Source organism: Delphinapterus leucas, chromosome 17 (assembly GCF_059928025.1).
Source record: "Delphinapterus leucas isolate spDelLeu-1000000601 "Yukka" chromosome 17, BTC_Dleu_Yukka2, whole genome shotgun sequence".
NCBI lineage: Eukaryota > Metazoa > Chordata > Mammalia > Artiodactyla > Monodontidae > Delphinapterus > Delphinapterus leucas.
In genome coordinates this window covers 13951280-13976580 of record NC_143145.1, presented here as the reverse complement: position 1 = coordinate 13976580, position 25301 = coordinate 13951280, and the positions used below count along the sequence as shown (strand labels likewise).

At 40.0% G+C, this 25301-nt stretch overlaps 1 protein-coding gene and 1 long non-coding RNA gene across 5 annotated transcripts in view; one reads left to right on the top strand and one right to left on the bottom strand.

Annotated features, from left to right (window-relative positions):
* Positions 1–25301, bottom strand: part of LOC111164403 (uncharacterized) — a 110388-nt gene that overhangs the window by 75545 nt on the left and 9542 nt on the right. For both annotated transcript variants that reach the window (XR_016388307.1, XM_089898726.1), the window contains exon 2: positions 1074–1242. The gene's annotated coding sequence lies outside the window, so the exon portion shown is untranslated. The remainder of the gene's footprint in view (positions 1–1073; positions 1243–25301) is intronic.
* Positions 12826–25301, top strand: part of LOC111164365 (uncharacterized) — a 61096-nt gene continuing 48620 nt past the window's right edge. Inside the window, exons 1-4 of one of the 3 annotated variants that reach the window (XR_002641990.3) lie at positions 12826–12943; positions 13237–13475; positions 17121–17248; positions 17355–17440. This is a non-coding gene — a long non-coding RNA (uncharacterized LOC111164365). Of the gene's footprint in view, positions 12944–13236; positions 13476–17120; positions 17249–17354; positions 19232–25301 lie in introns of those variants that run through there. The other 2 variants (XR_016388308.1, XR_002641989.3) reach the window with 2 other exon arrangements.

Genomic DNA, 25301 nt, shown 5'->3' with positions numbered 1-25301 from the left:
ACGTCTACTATGTTATTACGTACTGGACTAGACGAGTTTCATTGTTTCTTTAAGCTTTACAACAAGTCAATGAGGTCTCTCACACTGATAAAATGAAGGTTCAGAGAGGTTAAGTAAGGTGTCCAACGTCACACAGCTAGTAATAGATGAAGACAGGACTTAAACCCAAGTCTGCTGACTCTGGAGCCTGGGCCCCTTCCATTCTCTCTCGCGAACAAAATTGCTGAGCTTTCGATCTGGCAGTGAGTCTGGGCACTCCAAAGGCTAACTTGTGTTTTCTCCAGAAGCCTTGCAGACTCACCTGTCTAAATGCATCTTCTCTCCCGTATCTGTATTACTGTCTATCACTTCTCATAGTCTGACTTTTAGCTGTGTACCAGCTGGGACGAGAGTATAATATGATGGTTATGAAAGCACGGGCTTTAGACACACCTGGATTACAGTTCTCACTCTACCTCTTCCCATCTGGGTCACATCTCAGACAAGTGGCAGCACCTAAGCTTCAAATTGTTGGTGTGAAGATGAAAGCGAAAGTAAATATTGAAAGTGCTTAGAAGGTTTCATGGCACATAGAAGGCACACAGTACATAGTGGTTGGATGGATGGATGTTTGGGGGCTCAGGTGGGGCTACCCCAAATTCGGCCACAATGGCAAACTGATTACTTTGAATTGAAATTGCTTGAGAAACAGCCGATGTGTGCTACAAAAGGAAGGGAAAGAGAGAGAGGCTTTAGCAAAGCAATAACATACTTTCCCAGCCTTGAAATGTCCTACAACCTGAGAAGCTGTACAAATGTGCAGGTGGCCGTGTCTCGTCTCTGCAGTTAGCCCCTGCAGTGTTGATCGGCATAATCGTCGGCACACGCACTTACAGGATGCCAGCTTCATGGCACGTGAGCTCATGCAGGCACCGCAGCCCCCACGAGGCTTCTCTCTGTGGCAGGGCTCATCCAGGCGTCACCCCATCTCCCTCACTGACCCTGCCTGCTGGAAGAGGCACTCTAACCATCTCCTGTGTGTGTGTGTGTGTGTGTGTGTGTGTGTGTGTGTGTGTTTTACTATTTGCTCTTACCTGCTTGGGTGTCCTCCACACAGATGATTCTCAGGGCTCCTCCTAACTAAATGTCAGAGCAGAGTCACTTGGTTTGCAAGCAGAATGAAGTGGGTGTGAGGCATGTTTTCATCACTTGTTGGCAACGGGCAGGCTACTGAACTAGTCTGGGTTTCGGTTGTTTTATCACCTGCAAAATGGAGTGGGGTAAATAATAACCATTCCACATTGTGAGGATCAAATGGGTGAATGATATCACTCAGAATGAATGCATTCAGATAAAACTGTCACTTATTGGGCACATACCAAAGATTGGGTGGTGCTGGAAAGATTACCTACATTATCTTAATAATCAATTGACACTACAATCCCCTTTTGTGCAGTTGAAGAAACAGAGACTCATGGAGATGACTTAACTTGCAGGAGATTACCCAGCTCTTAAGCCTAGGCTGAGTCCTGATATCTAGTTTCACACGGGTTAGAGGTTGCCTGGGCCTCAGAGAGGGCAAGTTAGTGCTTACCTAGTAGGTGGGGTGACTAGATGTCTAAGCCTCTGCCAGCATTGAGGCTCCTGATCTGGGGGCTTGGCGAGGACCTCTACTGGCTGAATTTCATATGCTGGTGTGCATGCAGTGAGGTTGGAGGTCCGGAGGAAGAAGGATCTGAGTTTCATTATTTGTTTAGTCACTGCCTGGGTGCATCGGGTGTTGCTTGTTTCATGTCACTACTGTGTGAACGTCCTCCTGTGGCTTCCCGGGGCCTCTGCACGAAGACCTGGAGCTCTCAGATGTTGCGTGGCCCGCCTTCTGCTTCCCGCTACAGCGTCCGGTCACCTCCACCCTGCGCCTCGCCGTGGGGCCGGCGCGCCCTGCAGCTTCGGAGCCTGCTCCCTCTTGCCTCTGCAAGTGCTGCTTCTTCTGACTAGAACTTTCTCTGTATCACTCTTGTGTCATCAAGGAAAGCTTTTTCATTCTTGGGGGCTCTCAGCCCAAGCCTTTCCTTCTCGAGGCAGGCTGCCCAGGGCCAGCTCAGCTTCCTGTGTGAATCACTAATACTTGCCTTCCTTTCCTTCAGAGTGCCTCACTCTGCAGCTATACCTTGTCTAACAGATAAGTTGATTAGTATTTGTCTCTCCTCGCAAGAGGGAGGAGATATGGGGACATACGTATATGTATAGCTGATTCACTTTGTTATAAAGCAGAAACTAACACACCATTGTAAAGCAATTATACCCCAATAAAGATGTTAAATATATATATATATTTGTCTCTCCTTTTAGATGTAAGCTCCATAAGAGCGGGGACAACATGACATGACTGGCACAGAACTTAGATACCTTCTAATCACAGATACCTGCTATGTAAATATTCTCTAAATCCCTCTCTAAATCCTATTCAGTCTCCAATTTGTGAAACTAGCATGTAGTAGATGCTAAATAAATATTTGTGATGCACTCCCCCAAAACAGTCTTCTATTCCTTCCGATCACTAACTTAGTTCATATCTACACATTCCTTAGTTGGTCAAATGATCAGTAACAAATAAATGGAGGAAGGAAGGAATGGATATAATTGGTATTTATACACTTAACTGTTAGCAAAGCTTGAGTTTCAGTGAGTGTTTGTCATTATTTTGCAGGGTTTCAGCCTCTGGAAGAGAATTCAGGAGCTGGTCTGCCTATCTGATCAGGAGCTCATGTCCATACATACACCCAGAGCGATTCTTTGTGTGTGTGTGTTGTGGGGGGCAGTGTTAAGCATGGACTTTGGAACCAGACTGCCTGCATCTAAAGCCTGACTGCGCTACTTATTAGCTCTGTGAATTTAAGTGAGTTTTTTGACTCAGTTTTACCATCTGTAAATGGGGATAATAACAGTACTTATATGGGAGGGTTGTTGTGAAGATTAAATAATTTAACATTTATCTTACAAAGTGTTTAGAACAGTTCCTGACTTACAGTTCATGCTACATAAGTACTGACTGTTATTTTATATATTTGTTTACGAGGTAAACCACGTTATGCCTTTTCACGTGCCAGCCCCTAAAAGCACTTCCTTCCTAAGTCTCCTACCATTTCTCTCATAGTGCTGGCTTCTTCCTGCCTCCTTGTGACCTGAGTTGCTATAATCTGACCATTTGCTGATCCTACTTGGATTATGACAATATTGAAACAGTGCACCTCAGATTGGGACTTGACACCCCGTGCCAGAACTCGAACTCGGCCAAAACCCAGATTGGGACTTGAATCCACACGGCCGGGACTCCAACCCAGCCAAAACCCACGGTCTTCCAACTGAGATCACACACCTGGTTTCAGGACTTAATGAAGCTCGGGTTCTTGAAGTCTCAGTGCAGAAAGAATTCAGTGAGAGACAAAGTGATAGGTAAGAAGTGGATTTATTTAGAAGAAACATACTCCATAGAGTGTGGGCCATCTCAGAAGGTGAGAAAGGCATCAGGGTATGGGGTTGTCAGTTTTTATAGTGGTGGGTAATTTCATAGGCTAATGAGTGGGAGGAGTGTTCCAGCTATTTCAGGAAAGGGTGGGGATTTCCAGGAATTGGGCCACCACCCACTTTTTTTATCCTTATGGTCGGTCTTGGAACTGTCATGGTGCCTGTGGGTGTGTCATTTAGCTTGCTGATGTGTTACAGTGAGCGTATACTGAGGTTCAAGGTCTAGTGGAAGTTGACTTGTCAGCCATCTTGGACTCATTTGGTTCTAATCAGTTTGTCATGTTCTTGGGCTCTGTCATTCTTTCAAAGGTTGTGCCCTGCCCCCTTCCCTCCTGTTTCAATATTATTTTTTTTTCTGTGATTTCCATTGTAAAGGAAATTCCCTTTAATTTCAAAACTCAAATTTCAATTTCAATTTCAATTTCATGGTGATTTCCATTGGAATTTCTCCACTGGTGGGAAGTCTCAATTATACCTGAACTCTGTCTCAGGAAAATTTGGTTCAACAGGTTCAATCTACTAGAAGGAGCAGTGCTAGGGAGGGGAGAGAGCTTGAGAAGGGTGGCTGCTAGAGTGGGTAAACACAGTTCAGCTCCACCTGTGCTGCCTGCCTGGAGTTGGAAGTTCCAATGTTAGTTTTTGGGCCCATTAACTCTCCCCTTTCTCATCTCTCAATGGACTCCCTGGCTAGCAAGCTGATATTTAAAAAAAAAAAGAAGAAGAAGAATGTTAATGAAATGTTGCTGTAAGATGGGCTGCCAGGGCAATTTAAAAACAGAACTAGTGAAAGTGGGGGGGTGGGATGAATTGGGAGATTGGGATTGACATATATACACTAATTTGCATAAAATTACAAAGAACCTGCTGTATAAAATAAAAGAACCTGCTGTATAAAAAAAATAAAGTAAAAGAACCTGCTGTATAAAAAAAGAACCTGCTGTATAAATAAAAATAAAATAAAATAAGAACCTGTTGTATAAAAAAAATAAAATAAAATTCAAAAAACCAAAACAGAACTAGCTATTAGGGTTCTCTAGAGGCATAGAGGTTTGAAACTACAGTCTGATCTGGTTAATGTAGAAAATATTGTCTGGTGTAGAGGACAAAACCCAGAGTCCAGAGGTAAGTTGTGAATCCAGGATCCACCACTTAAAGACTCTGGTGACCTTGAGGGAAGTCCCTTCCTCTCACTGGACCTCCTCATCTGTTAAAGGAAATAATTCAATCATTTATTCAATAAATATTGGTCGAGCTCCTATTATGGTCTAGGCACTGCTGGACTAGATAAACTTCCAGCTAGTTTTATAGTTGAACCATCCTGTGAAAAACATCTGTGAAACTTCAAATATGATGAACTTGAGGGTAGGGGCAGAGTGGACTGCCTTGTTTTAATCTGAGTAAGAGATAGCATAAGAAGTGGCACATTATATGCACTCTGGACATATTTGGTGTTCTTTTCAAAGATAAAATTTTTGCCTTTCTTACTTTCCATAAAGTTTGTGTACTATTTTATTGATTTAGGTTTTCATATTTATTAGTTCCTTCCTTCTATTTACTTTGGGTTTACGGTGCTCTTCTTTTTCTAACCTTTTATAATGGAAACACAAATCACTGATTCTTAGTTGTTGTTGTTCTTGTTTTGCCATTTATGGAAGATGCCAGGAATCAGAGGACATCACCACTACCCAGCTAGAAGAATTATCAAGGTGTATAATTAACCAGCATCAAATCGAGGTTTTGGCAATGGAGGAACCAACAGATACCACCTTGGCTTGATATTATATTAAACCTGGACATATTTGGGCCTTTGGGCCTTTTTAAAGTCTCTTGAACATTTAAAAGTAGAAATAAATTTTACAAAAGTAAACCAAAACAATCAGAGGACCTGGTTTCAAAAAATAACATGCAAAGGATGTTCAAGTAGAAGCTACAAAGCTTTAGTGATTATTTCTGGTATCTCATTTTTCATCATTTATGGACAGATGGTCATTTATGATTCTTAGCTATTTTTTTTTTTTTGGTCTACATATAAGTATTTAAATTTGCAAATTTTCCTCTACCACTGCTTTAGCCTCTTCCTAAAATTTTACCTTTTCTTTACCTTTCTTTATGCCTTTTTATCATTATGATATGTTGCCTTTTCATTTTGATTGTTTGAAATACTTAAATGTCCTTTGTGATTTCTTCTGTGACCCATGTGGTATTTAGAAGTGTGTTGTTTAAATTGCATACTTTTATTTTATTTTTACTTATTGAATTCTTTTTTTTTAACAGATCTTTATTGGAGTATAATTGCTTCACAATGCTGTGTTAGTTTCTGCTGTATAACAAAGTGAATCAGCTATAAGTATATATATATATATCACCTTATCCCCTCCCTCTTGCGTCTCCCTCCCACCCTCCCTATCCCACCCCTCTAGGTGGTCACAAAGCACTGAGCTGATCTCCCTGTGCTATGCGGCTGCTGCCCACTAGCTAACTATTTTACATAGTCAGTGTAGTCTAGTGTATATATGTCAATGCTACTCTCACTTCCCCCCAGCTTTCCCCTCCCCCTGCCTCATGTCCTCAAGTCCATTCTCTATGTCTACATCTTTATTTCTGTCCTGCCACTAGGTTCATCAGTACCATTTTTTTTTTTTTTTTTAGATTCCATATATATATGTTAGCATATGGTATTTGTTTTTCTCTTTCTGACTTAACTTCACTCTGTATGACAGACTCTGGGTCCATCCACCTCACTACAAATAACTCAGTTTCCTTTCCTTTTATGGCTGAGTAATATTCCATTGTATATATGTGCCACATCTTCTTTATCCATTCATCTGTTGATGGACACTTAGGTTGCTTCCATGTCCTGGCTACTGTAAATAGAGCTGCAGTGAACATTGTGGTACAAGACTCTTTCTGAAATATGGTTTTCTCAGGGTATATGCCCAGTAGTGGGATTGCTGGGTCGTATGGTAGTTCTATGTTTAGTTTTATAAGGAAACTCCATCCTGTTCTCCACAGTGGCTGTATCAATTTACATTCCCACCAACAGTTACTGGATTCTAATTTGCCTCCTTTGTACGCAGAAACAGTCTGTAAGCCCTGCGGTATTTCCCTTCAGCTCTGGAAGAGCCACTTCACATGTGTGCAGTCCTGCCCTGGGCAGGGATCCGTGGATATTTCCCCTGTGTCTTTCTGGGGACTCCGTCTGCATAGGGCCCTTCTCTTTGGTATATACTGCCCTGCAAATTCCAGTGGCTTTAACAGCCTTCAGCACTAACCTCTGCCTCCTCAGCCCAGCAAGACTGCTGTTCTCTCCGTGGGCTTTGTTTCTGGGGACATGTGGCAGCCCTGAACGTTCCTCAAGGCAGAAGGCCGGGAAAGCACTGAGCTCACCACATGCGTTTTCTTTTTGGCTGGCGTTACAGCTCCCCAGTGGCCCTGTCCCTCCACACCCCCACACCTCTCGCGGTTCTCCTCCGAAAATGCTTCGTATATTTTGTCCAGTCTTATGGTTGTTTACAGTAGGGAGGACAGAGAGCGGTCTAGAACCCACGCTCTGTCACCGTCAAACCCAAACACTGCTTTTTAATTTAACCCTATTTAAGTTACCAATATCAAAGTCAGAAAGGGGGTTTGGAAATTTAGGTTTTAAAATGCACGTTTAAAAATTTAACAAAATTGACTTATTTTATTTTTATCAGGGCTTTTTCTTTTTTTTTGTGGTACGCCAGCCTCTCACCGTTGTCGCCTCTCCCATTGCGGAGCACAGGCTCCGGACGCGCAGGCTCAGCGGCCATGGCTCACGGGCCCAGCCGCTCCGCGGCATGTGGGATCTTCCTGGACCGGGGCACGAACCCGTGTCCCCTGCATCGGCAGGCGGACTCTCAACCACTGCGCCACCAGGGAAGCCCTATCAGGGGTTTTAACTTGATTTTTCTTTGCATTTCTAATAGCAATTTTATTCCGTTTATAAACTTCAGAGGGAAAAATTATTGAGTCATTTCTATCTCAATGTGTGAGCTTCCGTCACTCTGAGCAACTAAACTGGATCTGAACTGCTGTAGAAAACCTCTTTCCGGCAATACCTGAATGGTGCTTTTTATTTGATCCTTTTAAAAGTTAATGCAAAGAACCAGCTGAGAATGACTAATTTAATATATAAGATCAGCTATGAATGGCTTGCTAATTGGTTTACTTAAGCACAATGATATACCATCTCAGAGTACCAGTGATATCCTGATGTAGGTGTAATATAACTGGTTGATACCTCCCATACCTCTTCACTTAGGTGATGGTGAACCCTTCAGTAATATATTAAGGGCAGTATTGCTCTCTTGCTCTCGCCTGGATGTTCTTACTGATGCATGTCTGATTCTACCTGTTTTGCTTAATCACTTCTGTGTTTCATACTTGTCTATGACAGATACGTCAGATATTTTTGTTTCATGAAAGTCATTACCTTATCTCTGTGTTGAAGATCTAACTCCAGAGAATTTTCAAACTCTTTGTCCATAATTCCTCCTATACCCATTATGAGCAGAGGCTTCATTTATTCATTTCTTTTAGCCATTCTTTTTCCTACTGCACACAGCTATGAAAATGCTGAAAATTGAGGGTTCCCCGCCAACCTCTCCAGAGTACATTCTGCAAAATTATATTGGAAAAGCTCCTTGTTATCTGGGAATAGTGTCTTCTCTCTGCAGCAAGGAGAGGGGTGTAGGCTGTTTGCCTTTGATGAAAAGAAAAAAAAAAACCCAGGTTTCATGCTATCTGAAAAAAGTCTGCTTCACTGGGTCAAAAGTTATTTACCCTATACTAATTCCTGTGTCACACTGTTAAAATAATTCCTAGCTGTAACCATCTCAGGTTTTTCCCTTTAGTTATTTCATCCTCATTTAAGATGGTACAAATGAACTTCATAATATCCTTTTTGGATGTTTGAAAGCTTTTCTTTTTCTAATGGTTCTTTCATATGTTTCAAAAAGATAAGACTACTGGAGCAGTGAATTCTGGGTAGATGAGATATTATTCTATCTTCCACTCACTTGTATGGATTCATTAATCAGTTATAATTTAAAATCATAAATGCCACTATTTGGGCAGAAATAATTATGCTTTATACTCTGGAGGATACAAAATAAGCAAAATCCCTGCCCTCAAGCTGCTCAAAACCAACATGGAAAGCCCAGGCACAGTTATGTGCCAAGTTAAATGACAATTCAAATTTCTTTTAAAATGGCAAAAATAAAGGAAATTTTGTAAAAAACAAATGATTGAGCAGGTAATGTGGATAATTCAGAGAAGGAACTGAGGATTGGAGCAGGCTGAGAAATCTTTTTACAGAAAGACAGTATTGTCAAGGAAAGTTTGTCCAACCTCTGTACACTTACTGTAGTCCTAAAATATCTTGATACTTAAACCCATGATTGTATTTATATGTAAAGGTTTAGAAATATTCTTTGCAGGTTTAGAAATGTTTTTTGAAATATTGATACAACAGGCTGTGCTGTCTAATTTGATACTCTATCTCTTCATTTAATATATAATCCACCATCCCTGTGCTCAGCTCTCATTTTCTCAACAGAGAAACTCATCTGCTTTCTAGAGCCCAAATCCTCCACTTCTGTTATTGCCTTCTCACTTGTGATGCAACTAGTAATGGGATCAGCTCCATATTCCATTTCCGAAAAATGTCACAGGCCAATATGGATCCCTACGCACAAGTCATAAGTGAATGAGGAACAACAGACTAGGAAGAGCATCTCCAAACGCAACCAAAACTATGATTGAATTGTACACGGCCCCTTGGAACTAAATAGTTGCAAATACAGTTCTGTATGTTATAGTTTTGAGGTCAGACCTGAGCTTCTTTCCTCCAGGTTTGCCCACAGAGATGATATATGGGGAATTTAAAGGAGAAACGTCAAACAAAAAGGAGGACTTGCAGCCATATTAAAGAAAAGCTCTCCTTGTTTTTAGCTGGAGGGATCACCTTCTAATTGTATCCTTTTACTTTCTCATATATAATATAACCACCCTTTTCTTGGAAAATGACACCAAAGCAGTTGATTTTGTTTTCATCAATCAAGGTGACCCAATCCATTTGGTTTTCAAGGGGTAGAATAATACATTTATAACAATAAATCAGGTGCAAAGACTAAAATGTAGGTCTGCAGTCATGAGTAGGGGAAGCAACGCGTGCACTTCTGGGTGTTTGTGTTCTCTAGACAGAGGCTAATCACTGGAGCTGGGACTTAATGCTTCAGCATCCATATCTCTTTGGGTACACTCTTTATTCTTGTTTGAAAGCATAGACTGAGAAGTGAAACTTAAGCTCCTTTTACAAAGCCCTATTTAATCAGGCCTCTTGCTTATCTGCAGGCATAAGCTAGCCTCCCCAGAGCTGAAACTTCCTTTGTTTTCCAGGAGATAGAAATGTTTACCCTCCCACTTCCCTCTTCACAGGGATGTGGCTCAGGAACTGCAACACACTGCATCTTAAATGATAGGTAGAATGAATGCTATTTCTAGAAATAGCTTCTCCACCCCAAGGTTAAATTACTATTCACTTTATTTTTTTCTTTAGCTACTTGGATAAAAAATGTTGAATCTTTTTGAGTGAAATAAGGTGGTAATTCTATTCCTTGCAATCCATTAGTCAGTTGATCCACTAACATTTGCTGAGTACTTTCCCAAACTGGTGGGACATTTTTATCAGATGTAACACCTTTGTGTATACTTGAGACTGAACTTGGACTTTCCAGTCTGCACCAGTATTTGTCTATTGGTCCCCATACCTGCACCACAGTTTTAATACTTTGAGTTCAGTTTCTTAACCTCAGCACTATTGGCATATTGGGCTGGATAATTCTTTGTTGTCCAGGGAAATCTTGTGCATTGCAGGATGTTCACCTGCATCCTTGACCTTTACCTACTGAGATCAGCAGCACATCCAGCTCACCAGTAACAAGCAAAAATGTCTCAAAGTCATGATCAAATATCCTTTTGGGGAAAAAACTACCCCCAGTTGAGAAGTCTGTTTTAGCTTAATCATACGTTTTATGTTAGATAGGATAAACCAATTCTTATTCTTCCTTTCTCCCCCCTCATCAGATCTCAGCTATTCTCATACATTTATTATTCTAGTTAAATTTTAGACTCATTTTGCAAATATATTTAATTTATATATTATTTTGGGGGAATGGTATTTACAAATATTAATTATCCAATACAAATATATTTCCATTTATACTGCTTTTTTACATTCCAATTTGCAATTGGTTATATGTCTATTAGTAAAAATATTTTCAATTTGCCCTCCTTGTTTAATTCACATTATTACCCATGGGGCATGTAAATAAATTATTATTTACATCTCATAGATGAGACTCAGATGTTGATCACAAGAAGGTAGAACCCAAGGCTATCCACCTGGATTCTAGGGCCTTTTCTTTCACCCTCTGCCTCATCTGAAGATATAAAATTGGAAAACAAGACAGGGAAGATATAAAAGATAGTGTGAGATATTTCCTACATTTAAAAGAAGAGTTGAAAACAAAATTTTATTTTTCAACATGAGGGAAGATTTTCCTCACAGTTTGGAATATCCTAGCTTTCGTGCTTTCCCTCCTGGGCCAAAATCCCATAAATTTTCTTTAACGGATTTCCAGCTCAGTTTTGGAAACTCAAGAGATATACGCAGTTTGAATAAATTTGAAGATTGCCCCTTTACTAGCAATGCTTGAGGGAAACTCTGAGGCATTGGTATCCCATTCATTTGAATAGGGCTCTGATATTTTTGTTTAAAAGAGCAACAGTGGGTAATAACAAGGTAAATTATATGGTCACAAATTGAAAGTCATTATGATCCTAAGACTTTTGACCTTCCCCCTCTCTTTCTCTCTCTGCCTAGATCCTAGGAAAGGAGGAATAACTTGGACAACAAAATCACTGTGCCCTTAGATTTTCTGACAAAAATTCACTCCATAAATATTACCAGTGCATGATCATGAAGAAGAGATTAGTTTCTTTTCCTTCTGCCTCAGGATGTGTCTACCAGGGACTTAGTTTGCTAAAGTAGGATGCGGAAGATTAGGAGGGGTCACAAACAGTAGTGTACCTGCCCATTGAGGCGGGGCAAGCTCGGGTGGACAGATCAGCTGGAGAGGAAGCAAGACGGTCCAGACCATAGGACAATATAACATCTGAGAACATGTAACAGACTATAGGGAAGGTCTAGACTAATGGCTGGGATTAGACAGGGTATAAACTCAACACAAGTTAACAAGAGCATGTCAAGAGAAAATGATTGAAAATGCAGTGGTCCAGCAGCATCAGGGGAAACTGTTCACAAATAACCAGGTTCCAGTCTCTGAGCTAAGTTCAAGGGCAGAGAGGGAAAGGAGTTAGGAAGGACTAAGGATAATATGACAGAACACTAATTAGAGTTTTATAGGAACCACATGATTGAAAGGAGAAACTGCCTCAAGGAACGTGTCAAAGGCTCAATTACCTGCCGTGGAGAATGAGATCCCAGATCAGTAGCCAATATTTCTTTATTCTCTATCTTTATGTGCTGGATGGACTTGCTTTCATTACACCACAGGAGAGGGTTTATGCATTAAATTGACAAATGATTTTTGAGCACCCACAATGTGTGTACTGGGTGATGGGAATTTAGTAGACACAATAGAAAGACATCCTGCTGTCATGCAGTTTATATTCTAATAAAGGGAGAGAGACAAGAAACATACTAAATAGATAAAATATACAGTATGTTTGAAAGTAATAAGTGATATGAAAAAAATGGTGTAGGGTGAAAAGGACTAAGAGTGCTGAGTGTCAAATCGAAATAAATATGGATTTAGATAAAGAGAGACTTTATTTAAAATGATTATTCTAATAGGGAGAATGTTTTGATCCCAGAAATCGGCAAGTCTCTCAAAATTAAACCAAAAAAGGCTTTTCTTTTTTGGAGAGTGGGGAAGAACTGACAGGAAATCTGTGGGGTAGCAGGGCAAGTGGGTGAATAGGGTGGGGTGAACAGGTGGCATCACTGGGCTCTTTTAATGGGGAAATGTTTTTCTGTGTGGTTAGCAGATTCTCAGAATGTTTTGTGAAGAAGGGGATATTCTGCACCTTAGTGGTTTAGTGCTTGCTGAAAATTGAGGGCAAGCCACAGTTCAGGCACTTGTGGGCAGCAGAGGAACCTGAAGTTCAATGGTTATGTCATGGGCCATTGTGAGCACCTGGTCATAAGGGAGAGTGTTTATGTATAATGTTAAATAGGGTGGCCACAGACGGGCTCATGGGGAAGGTGACATATCAGCAGAGCTGAAGTAAGTGAGAAAGCAAGGACTTGAAAGCAACGAGGGGGCAAAGCGTGCTGATACTGGGAGAGAAGCATTCGTGGCAGAAGGAAAGGCTAGTGCAAAGCACTGAGGTGAGAGTACAGCTGATGTGTTTGAAAAATAGCTCCACGGAGTATATTTTCCAAAGATTGCCCCATTATCTCCCATCCCACATGCTCCTTTGCAATGAGACTTTGCCCCATTCCCATGAACAGGTGGAGTTTATTTCTCCAGGTCCTTAAATCCTGCCAGGCTCTATGACTGCTTAAGCCAATAGAATATGGCTTCAGTGTCACTGTGCCAGTTGCAGGTGTGGCTCTTAGCTGGCCTGGAAATTTCTACTTCCTGCCTCTTTAACACTTGCTCTCGTGATGCTGACTCTCAGAACACTGACTGTCCCCTGGCTGTCATGCTGTAAGAAGTCCGAGGCACACAGAGAGACCACATGGAGGGGCGCTGGTCCACAAGCCCAGCATCAACTGTCAAACATAGGACTCAGGTATCTTGGATGCCCTGGTCTTTAAACCTTCAGATGACTTCAGACCCAGCTGACCATGCACTGCAACCGTACAAGAAACCTGAAGCAAGAATGCCCAGCTGAAGTCAACCTACAGAGCCACAGAGGTGACAACAAAACTTAATTTGGGGATTCTGTTATGGAGCAATAGAGAACTGAAATAAATAGGAAGGAGGGCATTGTAGCTAGAGGGGAGTGAACAGGAAGGAAATATTAATAGGAGATGAGGTCAGAGAGGAACATGGGAAGTCCAATTGTATATTTCCTCGTAAAGACTTTGGGTTTTACTCTGAGTGAGATGGAGGGCTGTTGCAGGGTTGTGAAAGAGAAGTGACGTGATCTGACTTAAACTGTCAAAGGATCTCTCGGGCTGCCATGTGGGCAAGCAATTGCAGGTACTGCTGTAACAATCCAGAGGAACAATGACGATGGCTCAGATCAGGTTGGCGGACGGGTGGGAGGTGAGAAGTTGGCATCTGTACATAGTTTGGAGGTAGAGCACAAAGGTGTTTCCTGACGGGTGGAGATGTGAGAGAATGAGATAGTCAGAAGTGCCTGGGATTCAGGAAGAATGATGTTTTCACCCTTAGCTGAGATGAGGAATATTGCTGGAGGGTCAGGCTTAAGGAGGAAGATTCAGAGTGCATCTTGGGATATACTAAATTTGAAACATTTATTGGACATCCCAGGGGAAATATCAAGTAGGCACTGAACACTATAGGTTTGAGCTAATGAAGGTGTCAGGATTGGAGATGTATGTATATATGGGAATTATCAGCACCTAGTTATTTTTTTAAAGCCATGAACTAATGGGGTCACCTAGGGTGTGAGTATTAGAAAAGAAGAGGACAAAAAAGAAGGGGACCAGGGACTGATTCCTGAGGTATTCCAAGGTGAAGAGGCTGGGAGAAGACAGAGAGATAGCAAAATAGACTGAGAAGAAACAGTCAGTGACATAGAAGGAGAACCAAGAGAGGAAATGTCCTAGAAGTCTAGTGAAGGAAGTGTTTCCAGTAGGGAGGAGTCACCAGCTGGGTCAAATGCTGCTGACAGGTCAAATGAGAAGAGAGCTAAGTATTGACCTCTGCATGCAGCAATATGTTCTCAGCCAAATCACTGCATTCTCCTTTCTCTCTGGTTATCCCCACACAAAGCTCAACATTTTTTGAGCATTTAACTACGTCAGATACTTCCTAGCGCTTGGGGTTACTAAGGTAAATGAAATGTTCTCTTAAGGAGTTTACAACCATCCAATGGGTTAAATAATATTTACTGCATAATTACTGTAAAACACTCTGCTACATATGATGAGGGATATAGATGCTGTATAGGACACAGATTTAACTGAATTGAAAACATTCGGCAGAAACACACAGACTGTTAAATTGCAGTACAAGCAAAACCTACAAGAAATGTCACATGGAGTGTCAGGTTTCAGTAAATGGCTGCAGATACTATAAGACTAAATGTTATATGATGAAGGGATAGGTCGCCTCAGTTGGAAAAATCTGGAAAAGCTTCACGAAAGGCACACAAATAGAAAAATGCAGGGGTGGGGATCATGTGGCCTAGGCATTGAAAGTAGGTAAGTTTGGAGAAATCAGAAAATAAATATGAAAAGTGAGTGCAACAAAATGGATGAGCCTGGAGGACATTATCCTAAGTGAGATAAGCCAGTCACAGAAGGACACATATTGTACGATTCCATTTATATGAGAAATTTAGAATAGTCAAACTCATAGAAGCAGAGAGGAGAATGGTGGTTGCCAGGGGCTGGGAGAGGGAGGAACTGGGGAGTTGCTATTCAAAGGGCATAAAGTTTCGGTTATGCAGCCTAAGTCCTGGAGATCTGCTGTATGGCATTGCGCCTGCAGTTAATAATACCGCATTGTACGCAAAAACTTATTGAAAGGGTGGATCTCATGTTAAATGTGCTTACTGCAATAAATAAATACAATAAATAAAAAACAGTAAGGATGCATCAGAAGTGTCTGTTTTAGGATAATCAATCTGGTGGTGGAAGTTAGGGTGAAGTGTGGTTGGGGGATGATGGGGTTCAGGAATAGTATCACCGAAATGGATTGCTACGTAGGAGAATGCAGGCGGAGACTTTCCCTCTTCATTGATGTATGTATTCTTGTACATTCATTTAGGGTAGTACATGTGTGTGTGTTTTGATGAGCATCTATTTCTTAATGCATTAATTCATAAGTACTCAGTTTTTGCTGCCAGGAATGGACTCCATTCATTTCACATTCTAGTTGTCATCAGTACTTAAGAATTTAATTGTAATGCTTGGGGTTTTCTGATATCCTACAACAAAAGGAACTTAATTTGTTTTAGGATTTTTCTCTTATTTTCTACTTATACAATCACATTCACAAACATTGATATTTCAGTGTCTTCTGAGTATGGTGCCTGACATATATCATTTTTCAAAAAATAAAAGTTTACTCTTATTTTTCTTTTCCCTTCTTTTTAGATGCCTGGAAAAATTACCCAGTAAATATGTCAGATTTAGGTGCTTTAATTTTTTAAGTTGCTATTAACCTTTTATATTGTTTTCAATCTCTTGATCTTATCCTGTAACTTAAGAATCTCTTTTTCTTCACATTCTCCGTTACTTAAAAACATTTACTGAGTACTTATTATGTAGGTAACCAAAACCTGAAGATAACCTATCCACCATCCCCACTAAGGTCTCAATCTACTAGGGAAGCCAGACACTGATTTACATCACTCTAGACACAATAAAATAATAGATATTATACAGGTACAAGGAATTTGCTAGGTTTCTCATTTTTTATTCCAAGTTTTATTAATTGTTATATTTTTTAGTTTTTGATAAATCAGTTAAATCCAAATATATAAATTTTATGAATTTTCCAAAGCACTAGTAATATTGCTATCATATTAGCAGAAATCAATTTTATTTTATCTTTTTGTTTTTTTAATCATGATATGTTGTCATCTTTTCTCTCTTGATGGATTTTAAATATTTATTTATTTAATACATATTTGAGGGTAGTTTATTGTATTGGTATTCCCTTAGGAATAGTAATAGCATTAATTAGTACACTTTTGCTGATTAATTACTCTTTTGGCCCTATTGCCTATACTTTGAATGCATGTTTTCATTTTGTTATATTAAACATATCTCGTAGGCTACAATTTCTTGTATTTTATTTTGAGGTTTAGAAGAGACTCTTTTAATAGAAACCACTAAGATGTTCACAATAATTAGTATATTGGACACATTTTAGATTTTTTCCTTTTATCCTACAAGCTTATCGTTGCTATTCCCAGAGTTCTCTTTTTAGGCATCTATTATGTGTAATAGATGCTTTTGAGCCCTTTCCCTTTTACACTCATTTGAAGGATAACTGTAGCTCATCTAATTTTCCTTATATTGTAAAATATTAACATGGATTTTTTAGAACTCTATTTTCCCTTCTATTTTTTTTTTTCTGTTTTTAAATTAGCTGACTACTTCTACTCTCTGAGAAACAGGAATATAGGCAGCCATTCGGCCTAAACCTCTTTAGAAGATGATGTCATTTTTAACAAAACTGGCTATAAGTATCCTTAGGAACTTCCAGTTGTCCTGATGGACATGTGGGTTACAGATCAATGGAAAGTGGGGTTCAGTCAATGATTATTTAAATTCTCTTCCAGCTGTTTTATCTACTATATGGAGGACACATTAGTATCCCTTCCATTCTGAGTTCCTTTTCAAAATGTGTAATCTACAGCATTAAACTGGACATCAGCACATACATTTCAGCTCACAGAGTGTACCTAAAGGAATTCTGGAGGAAGAACTGCCTGGCCACAAGGTGGACTATATTCTGACAAAAATCTCCTGTTGAAGGATATAGAGGTGAGGAAAAAAAGAAAGCACCTTTATTTGCTACTAATAGAAGGGTCAGCCTAAAAGGGCAATGACCCTGACATCTGGCAATCAGCAGTGGTTTTATATCTTATAGGAGCTTTGAGCTCTGGGGCTTGGTCATGAGACAAGTGGACCAAGAAACAAGGATGTGACGTCGGGGCCAGGCAGATGCTCTCTAAGGTCAGTTAACTGTTTTCAATTTTCTGAGAAGTGAATTTGGAAGTTAGCCCTTTTCTCTTTTCAGAAAACGTGACAGAAATGTAAACAAATCTGGGCAAGTACCTTTTGTACAGTTTGTGGTTTGGAGCTAAGCAAGATAAATGGGTGGTGTGAGCTTGAGGCTTACAGCTCTGTTTTTGCAGGAAAAACCTTAGCCCTGGACACTCTTCAGCACCTCCAGTATATACATATTCCACTGGGAGTCAGCTCAGCCCTACACGGACAACAAATCGCATCCATATAATAAGTGCCACCAAAGCAAGGGGGCGGGGGCGGGGACAGATGCAAATCTCAGATGGCATTTTAACTCACCAAAGCCTAAAAGGGTCCCCGCATTTTCACTGCCCTTGAGCCTAGAAGTCAAAGGGAGAGGATGTCTTGTGGTATCTGTGAGTGATGGCATAAAGTCCAGAGGAAAGTTTGGAAGAACTGTGTGGAGATGCAAGAAAAATTACCTTGTGACAATTGATATAAAAGGGGAAACTACTGACCTAACACTGACCGTAGAATTCCTAAATTTATACCTCGTTTACAGTTCTAGCTTGCAGCTGCTAGGCAGGAAGATGGTCTTCCACTTTCTCTCAGTTCACCTACCTCCTCTGATTTTTCCTACCGTGAAAGTGAATAATTACAATTCCTGGGAAGGTGAAATAATAGTCTAACGAAATGTGTGGATTTGTACAACCATAGAGAGGGGAAGAATACACAGCATCATCTTGACCAAATTTAATTCTATGACATGCTTCTCAAACTACCTGTGGAAAATGGATAGTTTTCTTTTTGAAACTTCTAACCCATCAGAGCTTGATTCTTTTGTAAAATATAATAAAAATGAATTACTAGAAAAATTATAAAAAGGCATAAAATGAAACTCTAAACTTTGTCATTGTTGTTACTACATTCAAAAGTCATGAAGTTTTTCTGTCAGACTGTTATAAAAGTTTCTAAAGATTTACTCTCAATTTCTGTGCTCATCTTGTCATAGATAGATAAGAAAAAATTCACATACTTGCTTTGGGTCGTGGACAGCCTTGGAGTATCACTTTTACAAAGTTAAACAATCTGAGGGAATACTGTGATTAACCTTATTTATTTATTTATTTATTTTTTGGTACGCGGGCCTCTCACTGTTGCGGCCTCTCCCGTTGCGGAGCACAGGCTCCGGACGCGCAGGCTCAGCGGCCATGGCTCACGGGCCCAGACGCTCCGCGGCATGTGGGATCCTCCCAAACCGGGCACGAACCCACGTCCCCTGCATCGGCTGGCGGAGTCTCAACCACTGCGCCACCAGGGAAGCCCCTAACCTTATTTTTAAAGGCACATTTATTGAAATCTCTCTCTATAGCTCTGTATCTGTTATCTACCATCTACATCTATCTTTACCTCGTATATTATTGCTCTAGTTTCAAACTATACATTTGAGTTGAGTTGAGTTGTGTTGTGTTGTATTCTACTCTATTTTATTCTATCCTGTCCTAACCTATCCTATTCTATTTTATTCGTTTAACTTGTGTTTACAAGAGCATCTCTCACTAGTGGATCCCAAAACAATTGTTGGAAATCTGGGAAGAATGTGTGTATGTGTGTGATCTTGATTATGCCTCTAACAATGAACTGTAACATGTTAAGAACTCTTAAGAACTCGTGGGGAGTAGTCACTCGGTTTTGACTGATATGTTCATTTTATATTCCCTGATTGCAAATTTTTAAGTAAATGAAAAAAAGTCACATTAAAAAGTAAATCTGTTTATACTTTAGTCTTGGTGTCCTTTATTTATAGAGATATTATAAAGATATTAGTCTTTGGGGGTCATGTCTAAATTCTTTTGGATAGTCTTTGGTTATACCTTTAGGTTTTCACAATGATATGCCTAGTTGATCAATCAGTTTTCTTTAGATGCTTTACTGCTTCCTTTTTTTTAATCACAGTGTTTATTTTTTTAAATGATATTTCATTTAGTTTTATTCTTAAATCATTTGTTATTTTATTTTTTTAAAGGTGAGGGACTTAGTTAATCTTTTTTAGGTCCTATGTATTATACCTGTTTTCTGTGTCCTACTAGGCCAAAATGAACATATCTGGGACCTTATGTTCATTGTGATTTTATCCTAGATTTGTGCTGACTTTCTAAACCTTGGACTTCTGCGGGACCTGTGTAAGATCATGTCCTTGCATTTGTAGGGGAGGAGAAAAAGAAAATCTTTTTCCCCTTCTAGGTTTTCTGCTAGGGCTCTCTAACAAAAGACAGAGTAACAAGAGAAAAACAGAAGTTCACTAACATGTATACAGTGGAGAGACTCAAGGGGTGGTTAGAACTTAAGCGTGGCAAGGGAACAGTACATTTTTAGAGAAGTGACAAGATAAAGGAAAAGGACTTTGGGTATCTAGGGGCAGCAAATTGTGTGAAAGCAAATATAAGGAAAACTGATAATGGTTAAAGACTAATTAGTAAAGTTTGTTATGTAGATTTCTCTAGCATCACCACCAGCCTAATAAGGAACTAAAGTTTCTCTGATGATTAACTTTTGTCCTTCCTGGTGCAGGGGCGGGGGGAAGGAAGACACCTTTGTAAATTTTTGTCTTGCTTTTAGGCAAATAGGGGGAGAACAGAGAGCATTTTTGTGTCTGCTCCTCAAATGCCTTTAGTTCGAAATAATACTTTGCCAAAGTGGCATATTTTGGGGTGGCCAAATTTGGCTACCCTTTACACTTAAGGTTGTAAACTTGAAAATTAGAGGAAGGCTTTGCTCTTTTAGTGTTGCTCCTAAGAAATATCAATGATATGTTAATATTAATGTACATATGAGATTTAATATCTGGGATTTTTAAAGTAGAGTACAATGAAAATCACATCTCCAGTTACATACAAATAAATACAGGTCACAGAACAGAAACAAGAGTTAAAGAGTCAAGAGAAAGTGGAGAGGAAAATGTATATATAATTCCATTCTGAAACTAGACCTGGATTTAAGAAAAAATTAAATTACTCTTGTGTATAGCATAGTAATTAAGAGCATGCTATTTGCAGTGACATGGATGGACCTAGAGATTGTCATACTGAGTGAAGTCAGTCAGACAGAGAAAGACAAATATCCTATGATATTGCTTATATGTGGAATCTAAAAGAATGGTACAAATGAACTTTTTTACAAAACAGAAATAAAGTCACAGATGTAGAAAACAAACTTATGGTTACCAAAGAGGAAAGGGGGTGGATTAAATTGGGAGATTGGGATTGACATATACACACTACTATATATAAAATAGATGACTAATAAGAGCCTACTGCACAGCACAGGGAACTCTACTTAACACTCTGTAATGACCTATATGGAAAAGGAATCTAAAAAAGAGTGGATATATGTATATGTAAAACTGATTCACTTTGCAGTACAGCAGAAACTAACACAACATTGTAAATCAACTATACTCCAATAAAAATTAATAAAAAAAAAAAAGAGCATGGATTCTGGAGCCAGACTACCTAAGTTCAGGTCCATCTGACATCATTAACATAATCATGATTGGGGTCCAGTATCCTCCTTAAGTGTGAAGTAAGTGGAGATAAAAATAAAACCTTCTGTATGGTGTTGTGAGGACTAAATGAGTTAATGCATTTAAACCATATAGAATAGTGGCCTGGGAGCTATGGATTTGAAGACGAATATGACATAATTTCTGCTCTTTGAGAGCTACCTGTTACTCTTATAAACAAAGTATAAAACAGTGCAAGTTAAATGCTCTAAGATGGACAAATGAGAGTGTAGATAGATGGGAATAAGCAGTGTGAGCATCGAGGGTTTTATTCAATAAATGAAGAAACTGAGGCTTAAAGAGTGTGTGCTTTTCTTTTGATCTCTTAAGTAGCAAGACCAGCACTGATAATGCAACTTAGCCGGCCATCTCCAAATAAAGAACCAGGACTCTTTCCTCTGTGCAGTGTGATCTCAGCTTCTCTACTTACTGGCTGTATGATCTTTGGGAATTGATTCAGCCTCTCTGAGTTTTAATTTCTGTGTCTATAAAACAGAGATAATTGTAGAACCTATCTCTGGGAATTGTGATGAGTATTTGAATGAGATGATGTATATAAAGTGCTTTACAGATTGTCTGGCTCATAGCAAGCATTCAGTATATCTTAACCTTTATTAACAGTCATATAAATATTTTATTTCATCCCAGTATTGCTTGTGGAGAGTAGATTACATACTTGGAGCCACATAGTCAAGATTAGTTCTATTACTGTATTCAATTTTTGCTTCTGAATAGAGTACATAAAACAGAAGCAATCAGAAATAATAAATACATAGAGATAAATACTACAATTACAAGGCAAAGCCTTCCAGAAGAAGTAATTAATTGTGAAACGAATTGACCTGAGTATTCCCCCTTTCTCTTTAAGCTTCCACGAGAGGCTATGATATGTTTCAAAGTACTCCAACATGTGAGCTTCAGAGAAAAGGAGAAGAAAAAAAGCATCTCTGGACAACTCAGTCTGTATAAAGTTCTTAGTGCAATTCCTGGCACAAAAAAGGTGTTCAATATAAGCTGAATTGCCTCTTTATGTGACGATTGGAAACATTTTCTATGCCCTCTCCACAAATACCCACTATCCTCAAACAAAGCATGTTTGTAAATTTTAAGGTCTGAGCAGTGCCAAAAAGGGAAAATTTCTCTGTGTGGCAGCATTTACGACCTTTATCGGCAAGAAATTCGTAATCAAATATCTAAAAACATATACTTTTAAGGGTTTGAACTGGTTTCAAAATGTGAAAAGTTAAATTTTTCAAAGCTTCCTTTTTGTGTTGTTTGAAAGATGATTGGGGGGTTGGAAACAAAGAAATTAGGGAACTCTGGGAAGCAAGAGTTCCAGTGAAAAAATCAGGATCCAGTGCTACAGTGCAAATGTGCTGTTCTGTAAGCTGTTCAGTGGCTGATCCAACATGCATTCACCAAGTCCTGGGGAGGCAGAGTACTCTGTGCTAGGCACTGGAGGTAGTCAGTGAAACTTTCAGGTTTCCACTGGAAAGACAAGATGTGCACTCACAAGTCAACCAAATGACGTTTTCCAAAGACAATACAAAAATAATCCCATAATGAGGAATCACAATGCAGACTGCGATTCAGGCCAGATGAGAGGCATAGCGGTAAATTCTGTGAGTTATGGGAAGAAGAAAGTTCTGAGGTCTGTAAGCATCCAGAAGCCTTTGTGGAAGAGGTGAGATCTTGGGCTAAAACTCAGGGGAAGTACAGCATCAGGAGAGGTGAGACAGAGGTCACTTAGTATAAGCAGAGGTTGCTGCTATATAATGCGAGCAGGCAGGGCTATGCTTGGCACTCAGGAAGCCTACTGGGGCATCTCTTAGCACTTCCATGGTATGGCTCAATGAAACACGGTAACCAGGGACCCAGACTCCTCAGATGAAGACAAGTCAGGTGCACTGTGCGAGCGCAGACCATAGCTTAAGGGGGGGATGTAAAAGAGTGATAGAGAAGGAAGACGAGGGGAATTGCTCATGGCCTCAGGACCAAATGCAGCAGCAGGTTAGCTTATTCCAACTTCCTTCTCATAAATCTTCCCCCAGAATTTGTGACCATCCAGAAAATGGAAAAATCTGTAAATGACAGATGAAGCGAAGTTAAAGTGCCCCACCCAGAGCACTTCAGATTCCTTTTACCAGCTCTGTACATCCCTCCTCTGGCCTCTTCATGCTTGCTATAGAGGACTGTGCCCAGGCACTGGGGCCCCTTTCCTTTATAGAGAGGCAGGAGTGCCTTCCAATCCCCTCAGGGAAGCTTGATGCCAATGCTTGGTTGACTATGGGAATACAATAGCCCCATCTCCTTTGTCTTAAGACAATACCTCCAGAGTGTAAGTTATGTTCCGGAGTTCTGCAGGATCCGGCTGCAGCTTGGGGCTTCATGGAAGTCATACCCTTGTTTGGTTCCTTTCTCTTCCCTCCTCTGCTTCTTCTCCCTTCCTAGTTTCTTATAGGAGCACTTCCTTAATACCTCCCTTGCATTAGGACCCTTGCCTCAGGGACTGCTTTTAAGATAACTGGGCCTAAAACTAAAGGGCACTTAAGGTGGGTGGAATCAAGGTTTAAAGGAGAGAATAATAATATACATATTTAAGTTGCTTGAGGTAACTAGTTTCATTTAGGTACAAAAGGAGTGAATGAAAATTCTGGAGAAGAGTTTAGAAATCCGGTTATTGGGTGGCACTTTGCAGGAGTTTAATGAAGCTAAGGAATTCCTAATTCTTTTTGCCTGTGTATCAGCTGAGAGAGCCTATTGTACCTAGGCCCAACTGCCTAGGTTCAGCTGAAATATAATGAGGTCTGTATGAATGCATCTTGCAGTTTAGGACTTGACTGTTCAAAGTGTGGGTGAGAGACACTACCCATGTTTCTCACCTGAGTGAGTCTCCTGAGGACTCAATTGTTCAGGAAACTGCTTCATGCTATAAGGCCTCCCTCTGGCAAGGTAACATGCTAGACCTGACGTCAGGTGGGCTGTAAATGCCAGGGAATTAATATCCTCGGACTAGTTCTCCACTAATGGGAGTTAGTGCATTCAATATCCCAGATTTCTCACTGCTCAAGTGAGTCAGCTGCGAGGCATGTCCTACACCATCTCCTGGAGGTTGAGACCTGGTCTCCCACAATAGCATTCTCTTTTGGCTTTTTTTTTTTATTGCCTGTCCCCATTCTCCAACCCCCTACTGATGTTTCCTGGGATCTCATTCCAAATCTACTTGCCAAAAATCCTTGTGTCACGATCTGCTTCTGGGGAACCCGAATTAAGACATAGTTTCAACCTCTGAACTTTCATATTAATGTCCTCTCCTGAGAGGCAGTGTCTTTAAAAGGCAATTTACCTGTGGTTCTGCTTTGCAGGTTCAGAGCACACTGCTTCGGAAAATATTTCAGACTCTGTAACTCATGTTTAGGAATGTGGCTGATAAGGATAAAGCTTTATTTTGTTCACTTTGACTATGGTCTGAATAATCATGAGTGGTATTGCAAGCAAAATGCATTTAGGGAGAATAAAATCAAGACTCATATTAAAGAAATCACAATCATCCCCGAAGTGGGAAGATATTCTGCAAGTCACTGATTCAGCAAGTATTTATCAAATCTTATTTATGTACAAGGCATGGTGCAGAGCCAAGATAGTTGTAAATGCAGATTTGATCTTCAGGAATGCATCCCATAGTCATGAAAGCCAGGGGGACTTTTATGTTGGTTAAGTAAAGAGGAATGGAACTGATTTTAGTATGCAGCTTGCTCAGATTCTGTCTCAGGAATCAGGTTCTAAGGAGGAATTCCTTCCTGGTTTTGAGTAAAGAAAGGCAATCCTGAAATAAGTGCATATCCAGACCCCCAAGGTGTCTGGTTAGTGGGTGGTAACCTTCTTTAGGCGGCAGGAGATGAGACACATTTGTTTAAAAAGAAATCACTCTATTTCATGTTCTACCTCGTAGTCTTCAGCTTTTTCTAACTGCTTTACCTGAGCTTGCTTTGTTTCCACAACACAGTTGTGAGATGTGTTGTGTAATCCCAGCATGTTGTATAATTTTAAAGACACTTGATGAGTTCACCTACTTAATTAATTTTGCATGTTCAGTGAGTGTTTGTCTGATGCCCAGTCACTACTGCAACCACTTAGCTCCCCTTGCCACGGAACAACAATAAAGAACGCACAATTCCAACATGCAGGAGCTTCTGGCTTAGTTGCAGAGACAGGCAAAGAAAGAGAAAATTTCCAAATGGTGTGGTAAGTAGCATGAAAGAAGAGAGCATGGAAAAGAGGCATTTC